Here is a 22,846-nt window from a genome sequence, read left to right as displayed (position 1 = left end):
AATCTTTTTGTTGTGTCCTCACATGGTGCAAAGGGAGAGAGAGCTCTTGGGGGTCTGTTGTATAAGGGCACTAATCCGATTTTTGAGGGTTCTGCTCTCATGACCTAATTACTCCCAAAAGCCACATTTCCTAATAGCATCACATTGGGGCTCAGGATTTCAACATGTGAATTTGGGGGGAGGGGACACAAAATTTTAGTCCATAAGAATTTCTTTTTCTTCTTTCCTACGAGTTCTCTATATTCTTAGCATAGTATGGCACCCCTTCCTTTCTTGTCCTTCATAAGAGTTGTGCTCATACATGCAGACACAGCTTGCACCCAGTCATGTTCATACAAACACTTGCACATTAGTGGACCCCCATATATACACATGCACCCACCCACAAGCACATAGACACACACACATATATATTGCAACTAATATTCCATGTCCCTCAAACCCACATGGCTGAATGAACACATGTACCTCTGTTCCCACACAATGACTTATACATACTGTGGATGTGAGTGCTCTCAAAGTATGGGGGATGGTTTTGGGTTCACAGTCAGGCCACAGTCCCTGACTTTTTTTGTTGTGGAGGCTACATCTATGAAGGTTTAATCCTCTCAGCACATATGAGGAGGTGGGGCCTGTGCTCTGCAAGGAGGTAAATATTCTTTTTGGAAAAAAATTATTTTTATTACAGTATACTTGATTTACAGTGTTGTGTCAATTTCTGCTGTACAGCATAGTGATCCAGTCATACATACATACATATATTCTTTTTCTCATACTATCTTCCATCATGTTCTACCCCAAGAGATTGGATATAGTTCCCTGCGCTGTACATTAGGATAGATATCCTATAATTCATCTCACTCCATAGGCCAGAGGTCTGCTCAGGCACAAGGAGCCCTGGGTTATTAAGGTTTTGCTTCAACTCTCTCCACTCCCAACTTGGTGTTTTCCAGAAAAATCCTTCAGTCTTTCCTGATAGGGGCTAAATAAAGCTCTGGAATTTGGCCTCTTTCCTCCCAGGAAGCCCACCCACCAGAAAAAACTGCTCCCTAATGTAGCACCTCAGTCACTGAGCTTGTGCGTCTGGCACATTCTTCACTCTGGTTTAGGGCTACTCACTTATCTAAGCTCTTGTGGGTGAGACAATTCAGGAAGCAGAGTGTCCAGGGAAGGCTGCAGCTCTAAACTGGGGAAGCTGTTTCTGTGGGTGGAGGTGACTCTGAGGCCGGACACTCTTTTGTCCCTAAGACATTCTTTTGTCCCTCAGAGACAAGCAGCTGAGAAGCACCCCACAGAACCATGGGCAAACGCTAAGGACCAATGTGTGGAGTAGGGGACTCAGAATGCTAAGGAGTATTTGAAAAGATGCTCAAACCACGTTAGTAATCAAAGACATGCACATTAAACCAACAAAGAAAGATTGTTATGGGTTAGACTGGCAAAAAGAGAAGTTGATAATACCAAGTGCTGGCAGGGATGTGGGGATGATGGAATGCCAAACGGTGCCACCGCCTGGCTACATGCTTGCTCTGTGCCTGCAGACACACAGAGGTGCTAGCCACATGTTCCTTTCCAGGGACCTTGGGGCACAGGGGCCTAAATACCTGTGAGCTGTGAAGGCCCAGGGCAGTGCCACAGAAATGCCCTGGCTGATTGGAGAAGAGAGAAGAGAACAGATGTGGCTGCATGTCTTGGCTGGGAGGAGGCTTCCCAAAAGATGTGATGGGAAACCTAAGAGAGATGTGCCACCAGGAGGCCTGCCCTAAGTGGTCACCCACTGAGCCTCCATCTGACCTGGGGAGGGACAGAAGTCCCCAGGTGATTCTGTGTTCTTTCCGATCCCCTTGAGCTTCAGCTGTGGTGATTCACAGCCTCTGGAGGCCTGCAGGAGGCGGCTGTGAGCTCAATAGGGTACCTGGACAGGTTGAATACAGGTCCAGACAACACCTGGAGAAGCATGGGTGTGGGGAGACAAGAGGACCCAAGACAGAGCGTGGAGAAAGAGCTTCATCTAGGCACGGCCAGAGAGGAAGGAGAGGTTGGCAGGAGGGGCAGACAGAGGACACTGGGCAGGTGGAGACATTCTGAAGGATGAGGGGTGAGAAGGGGCTGCTGCCCTTCAGGATGAGGAAAAAGACTACAAGATACCATAAAAAGGCTTTCCCCCTCATGAGGTGTACTAGAGACTAAAGGGTATTTAAGCATAATTGAGGAGATGAAAAATTCTGATATTGTGAACTGAACATTAGACTTAAAATACATGTGCCTCTAAGTCCGAAGCTCATTTAGGAAAAAAACAAGAAGTTTGCCCAAGGGCATGAAGGGTCCATAAAACTTTCGTTTTTTACTTGTAAAGGCTGGTTTCCTTGATAGATTGTACTGGCCTTCCTGATGTTACTATAGGTGGTAAAGCCTCACCTGGCGAAACAGAAGCAGCAGAAAGCTCTGTGAGAGGGAGAGCCACTCTCTCCACAAGGGTCCTGGCCTTTCTGACCTCGGTCAAACTCCTATGAGGCACAGGACAATCAGTGTGGCTTTATGTTCGACTCTGGGTGTTCAAGGACCAGTAAGAAAGGTTGCTTTTTTTTTTTTTTTTTTTTTACAGGGAGGTAGACTTTATATGGAGTCTAATCTATTAAAAATATTGAATTGTTATGTTGTGCACCTGAAACCAATATAATATTGTCATTCAACTATACTTTAATTAAAAATAAATGATAAAATGGGAGGCAATATTAAGTTGAAATTTTAATTTTGGTGAGTAAGAATGTGAAGAAAATACAAATAACTCATACAACTCAACAGCAAAAAACCCAACAACCCAACTGAAAAATGGGCAAAAGACCCAAATAGACATTTCTCCAAAGAAGATATACAGATGGCCAACAAGCACATGAAAAAATGCTCAGCATCACTGATTATTAGAGAAATGCAAATCAAAATTGCTTTGAAGTACTACCTCACACCGGTCAGAATGGCCATCATTAACAAGTCAACAAAAAACAAATGCTGGGAAGGTGTGGAGAAAAGGGAACCCTCCTGCACTGTTGGTGGGAATGTAATTTGGTACAACCATTATGGAAAACACTATGGAGGTAACTCAGAAAACTAAATATAGAATATCATATGACCCAGCAATCCCACTCTTGGGCATATATCTTGGACAAAACTTTCCTTGAAAAAGACACATGCACCCGTAAATTCATTGCAACACTATTCATGATAGCCAAGACATGGAAACAACCTAAATGCCCATTGACAGATAAATGGAATACTACTCAGCCATAAAAAATAATGCCATTTACAGCAACATGGATGGAACTAGAGACTCTCATACTGAGGAAGTAAGTCAGAAAGAGAAAGCCAAATACCATATGATATCACTCATATCTGGAATCTAATATATGGCACAAATGAACCGTTCCATAGAAAAGAAACTCATGGACTTGGAGAACAGACTTGTGGTTGCCAAGTGGGAGGGAAAGGGAGTGGGATGGCCTGGGAGTCTGGGGTTAATAGATGCAAACTATTGCATTTGAAATGGATAAGCAATGAGATCCTGCTGTAATAGCAAAGGGAACCATACCTAGTCACTTATGATGGAAAATTATGGAGGATAATGTGAGAAAAAAAGGTATATATACTTATGTGTGACTGGGTCACTATATTGTACAATAGAAATTGACAGAACACTGTAATCCAACTATAATGGAAAAAATAAATATCATTATTAAAAAAAAAAGATGAAGAAAATCCCATCATATCATCAGAGATAGGAAGGACAAAGCACAAAATTAAAAGCCAGCTCTTTGAGGAAGTTCCCTTGAGACGCGGTGGGTTCAGGATCCAGTGTTGCTGCAGCTGTGGCGCAGGTTTGATCCCTGGCCTGGGAACTTCAAATGCCTGGGCTGCAGCTTAAAAAAAAAAAAAAAAAAAAAAAAAAAAAAGGACAGCTCTTTGAATGTTACATGTTTAGTTTAGGTGGAGCCCAGGGGTGACTGAGTGTCTGCCCCTGCCCATGTCCACGCTGGGGCAGAGCTCAGCATGGTCATATCTCCCCAAAGCCAAATAGGACTCCACAGATTATTAAAGAGTGATGCAGGTTTTACTGATAATTTGATGACACAATGGGACAGAGGGTGACCTTGTGAATCACAAAACAGAACTAGAGTCAAATATCTTTGGTCATCTCCAGTCTACCCCTGAATCTCTCTTTGGTGGCCAGTTGACTCATCTCCATCTCACTGTTCCCTGTGCTGCTTCCACCCTACCCCGACCCCCAGAAAGGCAGAGGTAGACACAAAATGACAATTTATTGCTTTGTACTTAAAATCTGCAGACACAGGAAGCAAAATAGCTGAAATCTGTAATCTAGATGCCTCCCCATTACAGCTTTCTGGGTCGACCTTTTCATTAACTTCAGTAAATCAACCTCTGTGTGCTGGCAGGACAGAAAGCCAGTGCTGTGTCGCCCTCCCCCCTTGTCAGGGCCAGGAGTGCTATCAGAGCAGGGAGCTCCTCCCAGCTGCCTTTTTACCTGGGGCCTGATTTCTCCCTTCTTGCTGGAGACCCCTTACCTAGGGCAACCTCCTCAGAGGGTTCCAAAATTTCTGTGAGTTTTTACTTAGTGCAATTCAGCTTCTCCTTTGTCTCAAGTTTCCCCATCCACACAGGCCTTCGGCCGCTCTTTGCATAATTAAAAGCTCCATTAAGGTGTTTTCCCAAACAAAAGAGCAGCTCTCTCCCTCCAAGGAATTCTATCATCCTTTTAGGACCAAGTCTCCACTGCAGTCAGATTTTAAAATAATTAAAAATCTCTGTCTTTCTGACACACACACACACACACACACACACACACACACACACAGAGAGAGAGAGAGAGAGAGAGAGAGAGAGAGAGAGAGAGAAAGTGTTAGGGCTGTTTCTCTCTATGGTCAACGTACATGTGAAACAGAAACCAATCATAAGCTGCACTGAATTCCCCAGTTCTGACCAGGAAGGAACCTGTGGTCAGAACCATGTCTCTGTGTCCCAGGCCAAGAGGGAGCGTGGAGTCAGCAGAGGGAAAGGCTGGGCGCTTCCACCTCGGGATTAGGGATGTCTCACCTCCAGGGCCGGAAGGGCCCCTTCTCCCAGTGCTGTGCTCTTGTGTTCATCCTCAAGCACAAAAAGCCTCAGGGTCACGGCCAACAAGCCTTTCTCCCAGCACACTTTGCATTGTCCTGCCCTCACCTCCCTTTATGGCCCTGCTGGTTCCTGTGTTCTTTTTGGGGAACTTTCCTAGTTCTCCTGAAGAACCGACCCAAAGGCAGGTTGGTTCTTGTGTGTTACAGTGCAGGCCTGGCCTGGATGTTGTCCTTCACACCAGGGGCACTCTTTACATGCTTGTGGAGCTGGCATCAGAGATGAACTAAGTCGTTGGTGCTTCATCACAGCACCCAAGTGCCAGCAACCTGATGCCCCACGTTATAGCAAGAAGCATCGGCCTGAGGAGTGACAGAAATGTTGGAGTTTTTGAAGTCTGAAGCATTTATTAAAGTTAGGGGGCAATTAAATGATCAGCACCGGGAGTTTCCATTGTGGCTTGGCAGGTTAAGGACCTGACATTGTCTTCAAGAGGATGTGGGTTCGATCCCTGGTCTTGCTCAATGGGTTAAGGATCTGGTGTTGTTGTGAGCTGTGGTGCAGGTTGGAAACGTGGCCTGGATCCTATGTTGCTGTGGCTGTGGTGTAGGCCTGCAGCCGTAGTTCTGATTGACTCCTAGCCTAGGAACTTCCATATGCCATATGTGCGGTCCTTAAAAAAAAAAAAAAAAGCACCTCTTATACATCTCAGACTGCTGGGTTCTAAGATGCTCCTGTAGGGGAGGAAAAACTTTCTTCTACCCTCTTAGGTTCTGTGGCTGGCCTGAGAATTAAAGCACATGATAGATTAACAGGTGAAAAGTATACAGATTTATTTACTATTTCTATGCACACGTGGGAGTCGTCAGAAAGAACACGGAAACCCGAAGAAGCCTTTAGGTGCAGAAGCTTCTATCCCTCCTTATACAAAGGACTATAAATTGTACGGGTGTGACAAGACAAAGGGGATTGGGCAGTAAATTGTGGGACAGTGACTAGAAAATATATAGGGGAAAGGCAAGGAAGATAAGGGTATTTTAGTAGGTTTGCTTGTACAGGCTCATTTAGACATTGGCACCCAGGCTCTGCTGATGAGAATGTCCTCTTGGCACACGGAGGGCACCTTTCTCAGGGGAAATTTTATGACCTGCTTTCAGGTAGAAAGGGGGGTTGGTGCAGAGAGCCCTTCCTGCACCTGCTGTTTCTCAAGTGCCTTTAGCTCAAAATAATCAAAATGCCAAAGCAGCATGCAGGGGGCTGGCTCGTTCTGAACCGTTTTACGCCCTTAGCTGCCCCAAGGGGGACCAGAGTCCCTAACAGGTCCCCTAGTCCTCAGGGCTGCCTGGGAGCCGTCCCTCCTGCTTTGTGCCAGCGAAGACACGAACCTGCTCTTTGAGGGGCCTCTTCTCTCCCAAGAAGCCTCTTCAGGCTGCCTGAGCCTGCGAAGAACATACTTGGGGATGCTATTAGTATTGCCTTTGAGAAGAGTGTGGATATTTGGATGATGTCCAACCAGAGGCCCACTCTACACTCAAACATCCCTGTAAAAATACAGAGGCCACAGGCAATAGGCTAAAGCCTTTCCAGATAAAGTCACTCAGGGCCAAACTGAAGGGAAAACGTGGCTGGGGTATGAGCAGAGTCCCTGGGGAGGCCGGTCACCAAGGCTACGGGGCCATCAGTCCTCAGGGCCTGTCTCAGAGCACCAGGGTGGGGGCTGTGAGACTCAGCAAGGGTCCTAAAGGCTAGACTGGAGCCATGAGGTGGGGGTGGCTTCTTGGAGAAACGTTGGTTTCCAGCAGGGGTCGGTAATCCCTCCCTTTTTCTACAGCAATGGGTTTTATTTATATGGAACAGAAGTGAGCAGGGGTGAGAAATGTGGGCGCCTAGGTCCTCTGCCTTTGTCCCCCCTGGCAAGGAGGGAGGTGGTGGTCAGGTTTCAGTCTTCCTCGGAGCACAAGGATCCGCCTCTGGGAGACAGTGTTCTTGTCCATCAGGCAGTTTCAGGTGGAGTTAGTGGTAGGTGGCGCCAAGCCAGGCCTTTGCTTCTGACATTAAGGTGCTGTCATTACTTCTACAGGCTCAAAAGGCATCTGTGTATCGTGAGGCTTCTTGGTTGATCCAAACCCATGTCCATCTCCAGAACTCTGACAAGTTTAGATTAGATATTTCTGGCAACTGGCGAGACAGCATCCTCGCATCCTCTTTCATGGAGATTGCTAGTCCTTTGGGAAGAGGTGACCAGCCAATGGGCATGCCCAGCAGAGGCCTTAGAGGCAAGTAGTTCTGGATCCAGCCTCGCCTCTGTCTCCATTACCAGCCCTCATGGGCTCATGTCTGGACGCTAAGGCCCGAGAGAGGGGATGGCTGGGATGCACAGAACAGCAAAACTTACTTCCCTCAAGTTCTGTAAGGTGATGGGGCTTCAGCAGCTCTGCTCTGGACCCCTCGGACTGAACATAGTAAGGGTAGAGGGAGGTTTGCCTAGCTCTGGGAGAGGCTCTGGCTCCATAGAGGTGCCAGAGGGACCCAAAACTACCCAGCAGAAGTGGCAGTGTCAGATGTATACTGTCCCTAGCAGATGAGGAATCAATCTGGAGCTGTTGTATAGCAACTGGCCAGCTTTGGCCATGAGCACAGGGGAGTTACCTCTGGAGACGCCCAGAAACACTTGGGAAGATGTAGCAGGAGTGGGAGTCCTGCATGAAGCAGGGGTCTCGTGTGCTTACTGGGGTTTTCCTTTCTAGACTTTGCAGCAGCCTTGGCATTATGTGAGCCGATAAAGATACCAGATTTTCTGTGAAGACAACATAACCCCATCTTAGTCCACGGACAGGTCCTTGCAAGCAGCTGCTCTCTCAGAGGCTGGGCTACGTGTGCCAGGGCTGGGAGGCTGCCTGGATGAACTGCTGGTGGCTGTGGCCTGGGAGTCCGGGTCTTGGAGCTTGGAACTGCGTGATGTGACCCTGGGCTGCACAGACAGCCCAGCCAAGGCTCACAGTAGCCGGAAGCTGCTGGACACTGCAATCCTTCAAGGTGAAGGCACTCTCTAGTGGGTCATTCTGGCTGCATCTGAGTGGTTTTCTGTTTGCGGAATCATTTATTTCTGGTGTCAGGGAGGCCCAGGGTGGCTTTTCCCACTGGCTGTAAATGCTCTGAGCATCATTGATTCTGCTGCTCTCACTGCCTGAAATCTGCTGGAGTAGCAGGTCTGCAGCTGGGATTCCTAGGGGCAGGAAGGCAGGGAGGTGGGGAACGCAAGGCTTTGGCTCCCTTCCTCTCAGCAGAGGCTGGTAGTGGGATGCTGAAGCCCCCTTGGCCAGCCCCTGGTAGTAGCCCCAGTCTCGACACTGGGTTGGAGTTTCCTGGCCTTCAGTGGGGGGAGTGTGGGTAGCTGTACGCTCCCAGACTGGCAGTCACCTGACACTTCTTTTGGAACCTCCCCTGTCCCAGGGCCACTAGGTGCATCCCTCAGCCTGGATAAGGACTTCCTTGGAATGCATCTTCCTCCCTTTCTCCATTTCCCCTCTTTCTGTCTGCAGCCCACCCATGTCAGAATTAACATATGTCTTTTCTATCAAAGGAAGCCTTGGTTACTCCACTTTGTTCCTGCTTCATCTGAGACACCCTCCTCCACCCCCCTCTTTCCCTCTTCTCCCAGTAACAATTTGTTTCAAATTAGTCAACAGAGAAGAATGTGTGCCCAGACCTGACCAATGGGAAGCGGACAGATGTACCACCTGCCTTAGGGATAAATAGTGGCTTCTTCCTTCTTCCCACGTGCTTTTTGGCACTCACACCCTTCTGTAGAAGTAAAGAGCACTGTCGAGATCTCCCTGTGTTCGTGTGTCTTACTTTCTGACACTGACGGATCTGAGCCAGGGTTACTTTTCCCCAACACCCAGGAAGGGACTGTGCTACACCCCAGGCTGGAGGGAGCACCGCCCAGTCCCAGGGTAGAGCCAACATGATGCACTATCCATTGTGATTGCGAGACTTGGGTACCTCATGCAACCTCGTCTGCACACAAGTGTCTGTGTGTCGTGGCCGCGGCATGTGTGTGCCTCCGCATTATTGTGTTTGCATATGACCCTGCGTGATGATATGAGTGCCTGTGGCCTCTATGTAGGTGGGTATGTTTGTGTGTGCATTTATCTAGCTGTGACTTTGTGCAGGTGTTTGTGCATCTAAGTATGTGTGTGTACAGTAAGCTTGTGTGTGTGTGTGTATGTGTGTGCGCGCGCGCACATGCAGCTGTGTCCCTGATGTTTACGTCTCCATGTGTGTGCACCTTGTGGCATGTGTGTGCCCGTGTCTGTGTGGGATGTGTGGGCCTGAGGCTGTGTGTACATGAGGCTGCCTGTGAATGTGTGCCTCTCCAGTCCTCCCTCACTCTCCTTGGTCCTTTTCTTCCTGTCACCCAAGGATTTATGGAAAATCCCAGGGAGGAGGTGGTGGCTGGGGAGAGGGACCTCAGATACCATCTCTTTGCCCTCAGAGCTGCTCTGGACGCAGAGGGGTCAGCATTTCCCAGGCTCTAAGAGCCTCTCCTGAGAGGAAAGCATCAATCTGCCTGTCAGGGGGAAAATGGCTATTTGTCCCTGTCTGGAAGGACCCGAGGGCCAGGCTGGCTCTGAGTCATCACTGCCCCTGGGCCCAGCATGGAGGAGGGGCGGGGAAGGTGACTGACTGATGAGCTCAGGGCTGGGCGCTCTAGGGGCTGACCCAGGTGGGCAGCCTGGAGGGGGTGGGAGCGTCCGGAGAGGTGGGGGCTGAGGGAATGGGGTCAGTCAAGGTTATGTCAGGGCTGCCTCGGTTGGCAGCCGGGGCAAGAGGCTGGCAATACGGCATGACCACTGAGGGGTGGCATGTGGATGGCATTCCCCTTTGACAGATCAGCAAGAACCAGCAAGTTCAGGATCTAGAGATACTTCCATGGCATGGCCCTGCTTCAAGGCGACCCTGCTGACAAGACGCCTCAGGTTGGGGGGAAGATCTCTGGGAAAGGGAGAGACTCCTCTCTTTCCTCACTCTATTGCCCCTGCACCCTCTCCTCAGTGCCGGAAGCAAGTCCTGGCAAGCTTTCCCATCCAGGTCAGGGTTTGCTGCAGAGTGACCCCTTGAGAGAATGAAAGAACTGCTAGAGGTCAGACCCCCCAGGCCTGGGTGTGGCTCTGCCACGGACCAATGACCAGAGGCTCCTCTCTGGGCCTCCACTGCCTGCTGTGCAATGGCTGGGATGCTTCATGATCTACTGATCTGTGGCCAGTGAGGGCCTGTTGTGATGGAGACCTTCTCCTGCAGGGTCTTTCCCATCTTCCCCTTTCTGTTCTTTGGCAGTGTTCTGGGTCTCTGGCCCCAAGCTGCTGTGCTGCTGGCCTTCAGGGAAGAGCCCTTTTCTATCCTGCTGACCCAGGCACGATGACACTGAGCAGTGAGTGGACCACTGGAATAACCCTTCCAGTCTTGGCCCCACATCTAGAAGTGAGTCGGGGAGGGGGAGGGAGCCAAAGCCAGAGCTCTCAGTGAGGGGGGCTAGGGACACAGCGAATGGAAGGGCTGGGGGACTTCTTCTGAGCAAGTGACTCAGTCAGCAAGGAGAGCAGGTGGCATGCATTCATTCGTCAGTGTTGACTGAGAGCTTACTCTGGGCCAGAGCCTCCCCTTTGGCCTAGAGGGACTCAGGCCACTTCCAATCTTTTAGGCTCTTGGAAGAGCATTAAGAACCAAAGTGCTGAATTCATGTCCTTCTGTAGTTCTCTTCCATGCTGAGTCTGGGCTGGCCAGAGAATGCAGAGAGAGGGATGTTGTGCAAATTCTGAGCCTGATCCTTAAGTCTTTCATGACTCCCTAGTTTCCCTGTAAAGGAGCACATGATGGCTTCCTTGAAGATAAGAATCCTTGTGTAGAGAATAGGACCATGTCATTCACCCAGGCTGAATTCTAGGCATGTGAGGAGGCGATCTTGGTTCCTCCATCCTCAGTTGAGGCGCCAGTTGGCTGCAAATGCTTGAGTGAGTCAGCTGAAACCATCCATTGCAGAGACAAAGTGTCCAATTGAGCACAGCCCAGATTTCTGATTTTAGGCACCAAGTTTTGGCGTAGTTTTTTTTTCTTTAATGTATCAGAGATTAATTGAAACAGAACTTTGTACATGGGAGTAGAAGTGCTATCACCATAAAAATTTTAAGCATGGATAGACTTTGGGGCTGAGTAGCAACTGGAGGCTGAAAGGATGATGAGGATGTGGATGCTGGAAAGGCAGTGAGAAAACTGCTGTTGGGATCTAGAGAAAGGGTAACCTGTATCACACTGTAGGACAATTAATATTATCTTTGAGAACAGAAAATGTAGCTAATGAACCTGGCTAAAGAGATTTCCAGGGACAATATTGAAAGTACTCATTGACTTTTTGGAGTCAGACACACTACTGTGGTACCATGAGGTTCTGCTCCACTGGCTTCTTTTAGTAGCACATAATAAGGTATTGTAAAAGAAAGAGAAACTCAAGAAGGAACTATTCCGTTTGTAGGGAGAATTTAGAGGCAATATGGAAATTCCAGGACAGTCTCAACAGCAAAAGATTCTCAAAGTAAAATGTCGTCTCAGGTAAAGAATGAGTCATTATTGCGACAATAAGATTTTGTTTAGATCTCAGAAAAATTTAAGGTGATGCTTGTAGATCTTCTCAGATAGACAGATGGGCTTCTAACACAATCTGGATACCAACCTAAAGCAGAAAGATGCATAGCTTGGAAAGTATGAATGTGGCCTTTGAAGCATGGAGTGACTTCTAATCAGATTCATGGGAAACCCATAAAATTTTAAAGAGAATTGTACTGGCAAAAATATTACTAGCTTGCCCAGAAATAAACCCACACATCTATGGTCAATTAATCTACGACAAAGGAGGCAAGAATATGCAATAGAGAAAAGACAGCCTCTTCAATAAATGGTGCTGGGAAAACTGGACAACTAAATTTAAAAGAATGAAATTATGAAATTAAAATGCTCTAGCACTATGCATAAAAAATAAACTCAAAATAAATACCTAAACATAAGAACTGGATACTATAAAACTCTTAGAGGAAAACCCAGGCAGAACACTCTTTGACATAAATCACAGCAATTTCTTTCTTGGTCTGCCTCTTACAGTATGAAAATTAAAACAAAAAATAAACAAATGGGACCTAATCAAACTTAAAAACTTTTGCACAGCAAGGGAAACCATAAAAAAAATGCAAAGACAACACATAGAATGGGAGAAAATATTTGCAAATGAAGTGACTGACAAGGGATTAATCACCAAAATATACCCACAACTCATGCAGCTCAATATCAAAAAAAACTGAACAACCCAATCAAAAATGAGTAGAAATTTAAATAGACATTTCTCTAAAGAACTAATATGGAAATCCAACAGGCACTTGAAAAGATGCTTAACATCGCTATTTATTAGAGAAATGCAAATCAAAACCGCAATGAGGTAATACCTCACACCAGTCAGAATGGCCATCATCAAGAAATCTACAAACAATAAATGCTAGAGAGGGTGTAGAGAAAAAGGAAGCCTCCTACCATGTTGATGGGAATGTAAATTGATGTAGTCACTATGGAAAACAGTATGGAGGTTCCTTAGAAAACTAAACATAGAGTTACCACATGATTCAGCAATATCACTCCTGGGTATATATCCAGAAAAGACAAAAAGTATAATTCAAAAAAATACATTGCACCCCAGTGTTTATAGCAGAAGTATTTACAATAGCCAAGACATAAAAGCAACCTGAATGTCCATCAACAGAGGATTGGATAAAGATGTGGTAGATATAAACAATGGAATATTACTCAGCCATGAAAGAATGAAATCATTTGCAGCAACATGGATGGACCTACAAATTTTCATGCTAAGTAAGTCAGACAGAGAAAGAAAAATGTCATATGATATTGCTTAAATGTGGAATCTAACAAAAAGGACTTACAAAACAGAAACAGACTCAAAGATTTTGAAACCAAATTTATGGTTATCGAAGTGGAAATGTGAGGTGGCAGGGATGATTGGGGGGGTTGGGATTGACATACACACTACTATATATGAAATAGGTAACAAGTACCTACTGTATAGTACAGGATAATCTACTTGGTTCTGTGCAATAAACTCTACGGGGGAGTTCCCGTTGTGGCACAGAGGAAATGAATCCAACTATTATCAGTGAGGATGTGGTTCCATCCCTGGCCTCTCTCAGTGGATTGGGGATCTGGCATTGCCACGAGCTGTGGTGTAGGTCACAGACACAGCTCGGATCACATGTTGCTGTGGCTGTGGCATAGGCTGGCAGCTGCAGCTCTGATTCGACCCCTAGCCTGGGAAATTCCGTATATCACAGGTGTGGTCCTAAAAAGACAAAAGACCAAAAATAAAAACAAACATGTATGGGAAAAGAATCTGAAAAGGGATGGATATGTTCATATGTATAACGGATTTACACTGCAGTACACCTGAAGCTAGCCCAACTTTCTAAGTCAGCTATACTCCAATAAAATTTATTTTAAAAACATTACTAGCTTGCATTAAAATGAACAGAAACACCATAATGAGAAGAGGTCTTTGGGCTTTCAAATTTTCACAGGCAGGAGGCAGGTAGAGTGAGATGCCCAGATATAAATATGATCCACTATTACTGAAATGGAAAGATGTATTGGATGGCAGAGTCTGGAGCCCAGAATGTGAAGCCAAGAACTAAAGAGAACAATAGCTAGGGAACTACACCCAGGAGGCCAAAAACAGACCCCTTAATCAAGGAGCACTCTTTGTCCCTGGAATTGGGGGACTGACATGTGCCCCAGCTAGATTTTTAAACTGCTATGACACAGTGACTCTTAATATGCCTCCCACTTACTCTCTTTTTAAATGGAAGTGCCTGTTGGGGGATAGACTATCCCTGTCTCACCATTTTCTGTAAATTGCGTTGAGGTCAAATAACTTGTCTTTTTAATTCATAGGTCTCTGGATCAACATGAGCACTATCAAAGGAACTGCATCCAAGGAACCCCACCTACATGTGAATCTGATTTAGATGATGAGCCCTTGGACTTGGAAACTGGTGCTGTAATTGACTGAAAATTCAGGGTTCTTATGAGAGGGTAAGTGTATTTTGCATGTGGGAGGGATGTGAATCATGGGGACCAGAGGGCAGATTGGGGGTAGACCCTTATAACAACAGACCCCAATGGACCCTGCCTTCCCATGTTCACACATCTTTACAAGTGATGTTGCCTCTTCTTTTATCAAGAGGTAAATCAATTCTCTACCCCTTGAATTTGGGCTGGATTAATAATTTGCTTTTTTTTTCCAAAGAACATGGCACAAGTGAGCTTGCGTGAGTTCCAGAGCGAGGCTTTCAGAGGCCCTGAAATGTCTGATTTCCCTATCTTAGAATGCTGCCCTGAGCCCACCATGTAAGGAAGCCAGCTGAGCACACTGGGAGATTAAAAGTCACATGAAGGACAACCAAAATGCCCCAGCTGACATCTAGCCCTAGACATGTGAATGAGGCTATCTTGGAACTTCCAGCCCAGCTAAGCCTCCATCTGAATGCAGCCGAATGAATGAGCCCTGGGGGAAATGCAGAGATGACTTTCCCAGCCAATCCATATAATCATGAAAAATAATAAATCATTTTTTTTGTTTATTTTTTTTAGGGCAGCACCTGTGGCATATGGAGCTTCCCAGCTAGGGGTCAAATCGGAGTTGCAACTGCTGGCCTATGCTCACAGCAGAGCTCACAGCAATGCCGGATCCTTAACTCACTGAGCAGGGCCAGGGATAGAACCTATGTCCTCATGGATACTAGTTGCATTCATTACCACTGAGCCACAATGGGAACTCCTAAATCATTGTTTTTTAAGCCACTAAATTGTGGGGGTGATTTGTTACATGGCAATGGATCTAGTGTTCATGAATCTAAGGAAAGAGCTCAATTATTTATAAGAAGATTCAATGGCTTAATCCTTTTTTATAAAGACAATTTGTAAACATTTGGATAGATAAAAATTTTGGTCCATGCACCATCAGAAATACACACATTCTTCATTTCCTTTAAAGTAACCTAATGATGATGATGTGTCTTCATCCTACGAGGGTAATGGAAAATTCCATTTCAGTAATTATTGAGTCTCCTTTTCCTCTTCAGGATCTCACTAGCATCTGGAGATTAATGTGGTACCTGGAAAATAGGGGAGGGTGTCTAATTGCCAATCTGTCATGATTGCTGCTGATGCCTAAGCCCCTCAGCCTCTGTCTCTGTGGTCCCCTGATGTTCCTCTGCTGAGAGAACACAAATTTCTGCTCAGGGGCCCTAGTGGGTACCACTTTCTTCAGGGGAACCACAAGTAGCCCTGCTGGCTGCTAAGCCCCCTCAAAGTCATTCTTTTTTCTCTGTGTTTTTCAAGTTTCAGATTATTTATTAATCATTGTAAACCCCAACAAAATACACCAACATGATTTTGTGCATTTAGAGGAGAAATATTTCCTGGTTAAGTGGGAAATGGTGTGGATAGCTTTTGGAAGACCTTTATTCTGAGCAGCTTTATAGTGAAACATTTCATTTAAAGGCCTGGACCCTATTTCTTCAGTTTGCTGTAATCTACATTCACTGAGTAGAACTTGTATTGATCACTGGGACTCAGTTTGTTTCAAGGTTCTGAGTCTTTCTTTCCCTTCCTTTCTTCCTTCTTTCCTCTCTCTCTCTCTCTCTGTCTCTCTCTCTCTGTCTCTCTCTCTCTGTCTCTCTCTCTCTGTCTGTCTCTCTGTCTCTCTGTCTCTGTCTCTGTCTCTGTCTCTGTCTCTCTCTCTCTCTCTCTATCTCTCTATCTCAGCCATCCACAGCATATGGAATTCTCAGGCCAGGAATCAGATCCAAGCAGCAGTTGCAACCTATGCCACAGCTTTGCCAATGCAGGATCCTTTAACCCACTGTTCTGGGCAGAAGATGGAACCTGAGTCCCAGTGCTTCAGAGGAGCCACCCATCCCATTGCACCACAGCAGGAACTCTTGGGTTATACTTTCTGTCCCAGCTGACATCTGGATTGAACAATTCCAGATGTAAGACATACAATGCTGCTCCAACATCCTTTGCACCAATAAATACGAAGAGGGGGATCAGCTAGGATGCTCCTTGGCCTGACTGATGATATAGTGGAGCATGGTTGTGACAAACTCAGGTCCAGACAGAGAGGAAGATTAACCTGCAAGGCCTAGGACTGAGCAGTCTCTGCCCATTCTTCTCTTTTCTTGAAAGATTGCACATGTTCATAGCTGAGTAGCTCTATTGTCTGGTTTCCTGCCTATAGAATCCCAGAAGTCAATAGTGTTCCTTCATTTCGTGCCATCTCTGTTCTCTTTGGCCCAAGCTGGTAGTGTTTCTGGTGGTATAACATCCTCAAAATCCTCATGGGATCCATGTCATGACACATGAAAAGTTCCCTATAGTCTATTGTTGACTTCTACTGAGATGGTTAGTTGGACCAAAGAGTTACACACCAAATCTCTTGAGTAGAAGGTTGTCTGGTCACATCCTTGGTGTTATTGTCAGCCTCAGCATCTTTTATTATATAGATAGGCTGAGAATTTTTTCAAATCATCAAGTTCTGGTTCCTTTTTGCTTTATATTTCCTTGTTAGTTTATCTCTTTCCTCTCACACTTTACTATATGTAGCAAGGAGAAACTAGGGTGCATGTTCCATATTTTGCTGGACAGTATCCTTTGCTAAATAGCCAGGTTCCTCACTTATAAGTCATACTTTTGACCCAGCACTAGACCACAATTCAGCCAGGTTCTCTGCCACTTTGTAACAAGGATCACTTTTCTTTCAGTTTCCAATAACATGCTTCTCATTTTCATCTGCGGTCTCACTAGAGACATCTTTAATGTTCATATTTCTATCAATTTTCTGTACATGACAGTATATGTTTTCTGTCTAAGGTAGTAGAAGCATTCTCTACTGTCCTCGATGTCCTTCTGAGCTCTCAACAGAATCTCCTTTAATGTCCATATTTTTACTAGCACCCTCTTCAGGGCAGTCTAGGCTTTTTTAAAAAACATTCTTCTCAAAATTCTTCCAGCCTCTACCCGTCACCCAAGGCCCTTCCACATTTTCTGTATTTGTTATAGCAGCACCGCTTCCAGTTACCAAGATCTATATTGGTTTCCTATGATTGTTGTACAAATTCCCATGAACTGGGTGGATTTAAAAAATAGAAATTTATTCTCTTGTGGCTCAGGGGGATATAAGTCCAAAAGCAAGGTAGTGGCAGGGTTAGTTCCTCAGGGAGAATTTGTACCATGCCTTTCTCTTAGCTTCTGGAGGCTGATGGCAATCCTTGGCAGTCCCGGGCCTGTAGCTCCATCACTCCAACTTCTGCCCTATCTTCACATGGCTGTCTTCCCACCTATGTCCTCTGTGGCTCTATGTGGCCTTCTTATTTTATTTCATTTGTCTTTTTGCCATTTCTTGGGCCGCTCCTGCGGCATATGGAGGTTCCCAGGCTAGGGGTCTAATCGGAGCTGCAGCTGCCAGCCTACGCCAGAGCCACAGCAACTCGGGATCCAAGCCGTGTCTGTGACCTACACCACAGCTCATGGCAATGCCGGATCCTTAACCCACTGAGCAAGGACAGGGATTGAACCCACAACCTCATGGTTCCTAGTCAGACTCGTTAGCCACTGCGCCACGATGGGAACTCCTATGTGGCCTTATTATAAGGGCACCAGTTATTGGATTTAGGACCCACTGTAATCCAGTATGACCTCATTTTAACTAATTACATCTGCAAAGACCATATTTCCAATAAAGTTAAATTTGGAGGTTCCAGGTAGATGTGAATTTTGGGGGGACACTCTTCAACTCAGTGCAGATACTAACTAATTTCCTAACTCTTGTGAAAGAGAGATATTGGCCACATTCACAAATGCATAAGCAAGAAGAATAAATTTACTTCAAAAACGACTAGAAAACACCTAGTCTCCTGTTCCACCCTAGGCTGTGTTGCCCTCCACAGCACTGACTGTGGTCTCCCACCCCTTCCCAGGTTCTTTCAACATGGTGTCCTCTGGTCATTCCAACTAAAAATTCAGCCCTTCATACGCCTTGACATTTTTTCTTTTTAGGGCCACACCCGCAGCATACAGACAGTCCCAGGCTAAGGATTGAATTGGAGCTCCAGCTGCCGGTCTACACCACAGCCACAGCAATGCCAGATCCAAACAGCATCTGCGAACTATGCCGCAGTTTGTGGCAACACTGGATCCTTAACCCATGAGTGAGGCCGGGGATCAAACCCAAATCCTCATGGATACTAGTTGGGTTCATTACTGCTGAGCCACAATGGGAACACCCCACCTTGACATTTTAAATTCCACATCCCTGCTTTATTTTCTCCCTAGCATGTACCTGCATTTAGTAAACCTTGTATTCTGTTAGTCTTCCCCACTAGAACGACCTCTGTGAAAAAGATTTTCATTTATTTTATTCATTTATCTATTCCCAGCACCCAGAAGAGTATCTGGCACATAGTAGGTGCTCAATAAAATTTTGTCAAATAGGTGAGTGCATACTTGAGTGAAGAAATTCCTGGAAAGTGGGCATCAAGCTGCTTTGGACAGGGAGCCGATTCCTCCACTGGGCAAAATTTTGCCCTTTTAAGTCATTCTGGTGAATCATTAGAAGCGGCAGTGTCAGGCTTCTAGAGTCCTCACTTAGAGTCCCTGGGGTCTGTTTGACAATATTAGACTTTTGGAAGACAGTTGGGATGGTTGGTAAGCTGGGAGTAAGGGATAAAAAGAGAGGTGGGATGTTCCAAGTCTGCCACTGACCCACCGGTCATCTTGAGAATTTTGTTCCATGTGTCCCTGGGTCCCTGGTCCCCTCATCACAGCTTCCTTAACTTGACTGTCAGGCAAGCAATGGATTTCTCTCCTGGTCCCTGTTTCCTCTGCCTGAAATGTGAGAATTAAAGACAAAAAGTCTCCACATCACTTTGAACCTCATGGAGGAGGGTGCCAACTAAGCTGAAGATGTTATTAGTAAAAAGATAATTCCTTTGAAAATGGAAATTGCTGTATCACACAATCTCCCAACCATGGGGTGGAATTAATGAGGAATTTGCTCAAGATTCACAACTTCAAAATGATCTTCCAGGTGGCCAAAGGAAATTCACATTTACACTTCAATCAGAAGTTCCTTTGTAGAATGTAAGAGGGGAGGGTTTAATTTTCTGGGATCACAAATGGCCATCCCCTTCCAGAGGAGAAGAGAGCCTGTGATAAGGACCGCCCCGGTGTCTGCGAACTCTCCAGCTAATTAGAAAAGCGAATCTAATTTCACGGATTTCAGCTCCTATTAATTTATTCTGAGCTTGTTGGTAATGAAGCTGTGTGTTTGTTTCTTATGAAGAAAACATCAGAGAGGAAAAGAAAGGGTGTGAGGCTCTGCCATTTATTCCCCTGACTTCATTATGTTAATTGAGGAAATAACATAGGAGTTAATGTATACTACAATGTCATACACATCACGTGGGTTAGCTACTAAAAGAGCCCTGCGTGGTGAGCCCAAAGGGGGAATCTATGTTAACACGGCTAAAACACAGACTTTCTGGGGTCACTGAGCACCTTCCATGTCGGTCAATATGGATGTAATTGTTTCCAGCCACACGGTCCAATCATGATCGCCTCATCCTGTTGTCAGCACCCACGTTTCCCTGGAATGAATGGCAGGTGTTCCTTGGGAGCTTAAGTTCCAACCAGGGGCTGATGTTGAGGAAATGTAATATTTACATCTCCTGAAACAAGTGGCACTGGAATGTCATGCTTCTGTCTAGACCTAGACCTCACTGCCCATTCTTGTCTGTATGGGGACTGTATCTGGAATTGATCTTCTCTCATCTTTGAGGCCAAAGCCTTCATTTTGCTTGGGTTAGTACCAAGTTTGCCAAGATACTGCGGATACCAGCCTGTATTTCAACACTTCCTAAGCTTTATTTATGAGTACGTCGGTGAGCTTTGTCTTATAACCACCACAGAGGAAGGAAGGCTCAGGGCAGTCTCTGCTGTCTCAAGTTCTTATCAGGCTGGCGGACAAGAGGCATATGTGGGAGTTGAAAGGCCAGAATATGTTCCTCCTTTGTAAATACCTTGTAGCAATTGTAAATACATAGTTATTTATAATGATTCTTTGTTTAAGGCTGCCTTTCATAGATTCTAAAATCCCCATCTATTTTGTTTAGTCTAGCTTGCCTGGAACACTGGAGATGCTCAATAATTCTTACTGAATGCCCCAGGAAACAGTCAGGCAGTAGAAATTAGAAAAGGTTAGGGTCTGTAGCAGACCTCATGGGCCACTTCCCTATCATGTATTTATTCCCTCCTTTTTCTTTCTTTGCTGTGGCAGACAGTATATAAGCTGTTTCATTCACTACCTATTCCATCCCCTTCAGCTTAGCTTCCTATGTGATGGAGGCTACAAAGCTACAAACAAATGGCCAAGTCTCCCTTGCAGTAGGGCTCTGCAGGGGACCTAGATCCTGCCAGGTAAGACCTAGATGTGGAAGTGATCAGAGTGTGGGGGTGGGGGGATGGGAGGCTGTGCAAAGAGTGACAGGATCTTCTGATGCAACAGATTGCTTTTTCCAAAAGTGGCCATAAGGATCAGAGCTTGTTACTGCCTCATCAAGAGGTAGATTCCATGTCTCCTCTCCTTAAAGCTGGGTGGGACTTTGTGACTGTCTCCAGGGGTATAATGGGGGTAGAAGTGACACTACCTGACTTCTGAGGCTAGGACATGAAAAGAGATAGGACTTTCCTCGGGTTCTGTCTGTCCCTCTCCTGGTGCTTGCCCTGGGGTCCCAGAAGGTGCTGTGAGGCCACAGGAGACACGAAGAAAAGTCTGTAGCTTTGGGGTAAGATTTCCTCATTTTTAATAACAAATTGCATCCAGTTGTGATGCCAGGAATGTTCTGTGACCATCTTGCTTCGAGCCAACATGTAGAGTAGGGCAGCTCTTTGAAAACCAGAGAAAAATTGGAGTGCCTAAGTCTCCTATCTGGAGCCCTTTCTTCCTATTTCTGGGCTTCCTGATATGTGAAATGATAAACTCTCTCGAAGATACTTTTTTTTTTCCTTTTCTTTTTAGGGCCACACCCACGGGATATGGAGAGTCCCAGGCTAGGGGTCAAATTGGAGCTGCAGCTACCAGCCTATACCACAGCCATGGTAATGCTGGATCTGAGCCGTGTCTGCAACCTGCTCCACTGCTCTGGCAATGCCAGATCCTTAACCCACTGAGTGAGGCCAGGGATGGAACCCGTATTCTTAACATGGACACTATGTCATATTCTTAACTCACTGAGCCACAACGGGAACTCCGTCTCAGAGATACTTTGAGTTGAAACTTTCTATTACCTGCAGCTGAAAACATTCTAACTGGCTCTGACTTTGCTCTCTGATGGCTGTGGTCAGTTTCTGCCTTCTCCATATGTTCTGGGGATAAGGGTTCTCCCAGAGGAGCTATCAAGCTACAGAAAGCACAGGGGGTCACATGGGTGCAGAGAGTTCTGAAAGTCAACTCTGAAACTTCTGGGGTTTGGATCCATTTTCTAGAATCTTCCTAATTTCGGCAGGACATTCTTTGTCCTTTCTTCTGAGGACATATGTAAGCTGAGCCTCCTTTTTACATTACAGATTATTTTCTGGAACTGAGATGTGGAGAAGGAGGCAGGGAAAGGAGTGACAGAGAAAAGAAGACTTGCCAAAAACCAAACAAAGCTAAAACTGTACATTTCCCAGCCCAGTTCTGTCCAATAAGAGATAAAAGTTTCAATGAAAAATTTGCTTTCCTTTCTTCCTGTGTAGATCATGATGATTAGAGCTGTAGCAGCCATTTTGTGACCATGAGGAAAAGCGGAGAATGTAGACTTGGCATCTTTAAACATAATACCACTACCTACCTGTCTGGTTGTGTGTATGTGTGTGTGTGTGTGGGGGAACTCTTATGTGTTAAAATTCCACCTCTCTTTTTTTTATGACCGCACTGGCAGCATATGGAAGTTCCCAGGCTAGGGGTCAACTTGGAGCTGCAGCTGCTGGCCACAGCCACATCCACACCAGATCTGAGCTGTGTCTGTGACCTATGCTGGATCCTTCAGTCACTGAGTGAGGCCAGGGATCGAAACTGCACCCTCATGGATATGAGTCAGGTTTGTTTCCAATGGGCCACATTGGGAACTCCCACTTCTGTTTTTCTTAGCTCAATGCAAATCCTAGTTGATAAACTATCCTTAAACCTGGGGCTGGGGCTGGGGCAGATGGCTGAGGACATGCCTGTTTGAGATTTTCCTCCTTCCCTCTTTCCCCCCCTTTGTCTCTCCTCTCCTCCATTTCTTCATTCCTGTTGAGCCTATACTACGCACTAACCCCTGGGCCATGCCCTGGGAGAGGGGAGTGAAACTTTGGGTGGCCCTGGGGAGTGCTTGCCACCTTTTCTGTAGGATGATCTTATTCCCAGAGATAAGCTTGGTCTCAGAGGTGCTTTCTAGGGCTACCACCCCTGCAGGTAGATTCTTTCTCTTCTTAGGGAGATAGGAGATAGAGAGGGACGAGGATAAATCTCTGAGTCGGACAGATCTGGGTTTGAACCCCAGCTCTGCTATCAGTTGGCTGTGAGAGC

General features: G+C 45.9%; 1 pseudogene; it reads right to left on the bottom strand.

Moving 5' to 3' along the window:
- On the bottom strand, positions 15,748-16,331 carry LOC110261714 (annotated as a pseudogene).

This window comes from Sus scrofa, chromosome 7 (assembly GCF_000003025.6).
Source record: "Sus scrofa isolate TJ Tabasco breed Duroc chromosome 7, Sscrofa11.1, whole genome shotgun sequence".
Taxonomy (NCBI): Eukaryota; Metazoa; Chordata; class Mammalia; order Artiodactyla; family Suidae; genus Sus; species Sus scrofa.
The sequence above is the reverse complement of the archived record's forward strand: the minus strand, read 5'-3'. Positions and strand labels throughout refer to the sequence as shown.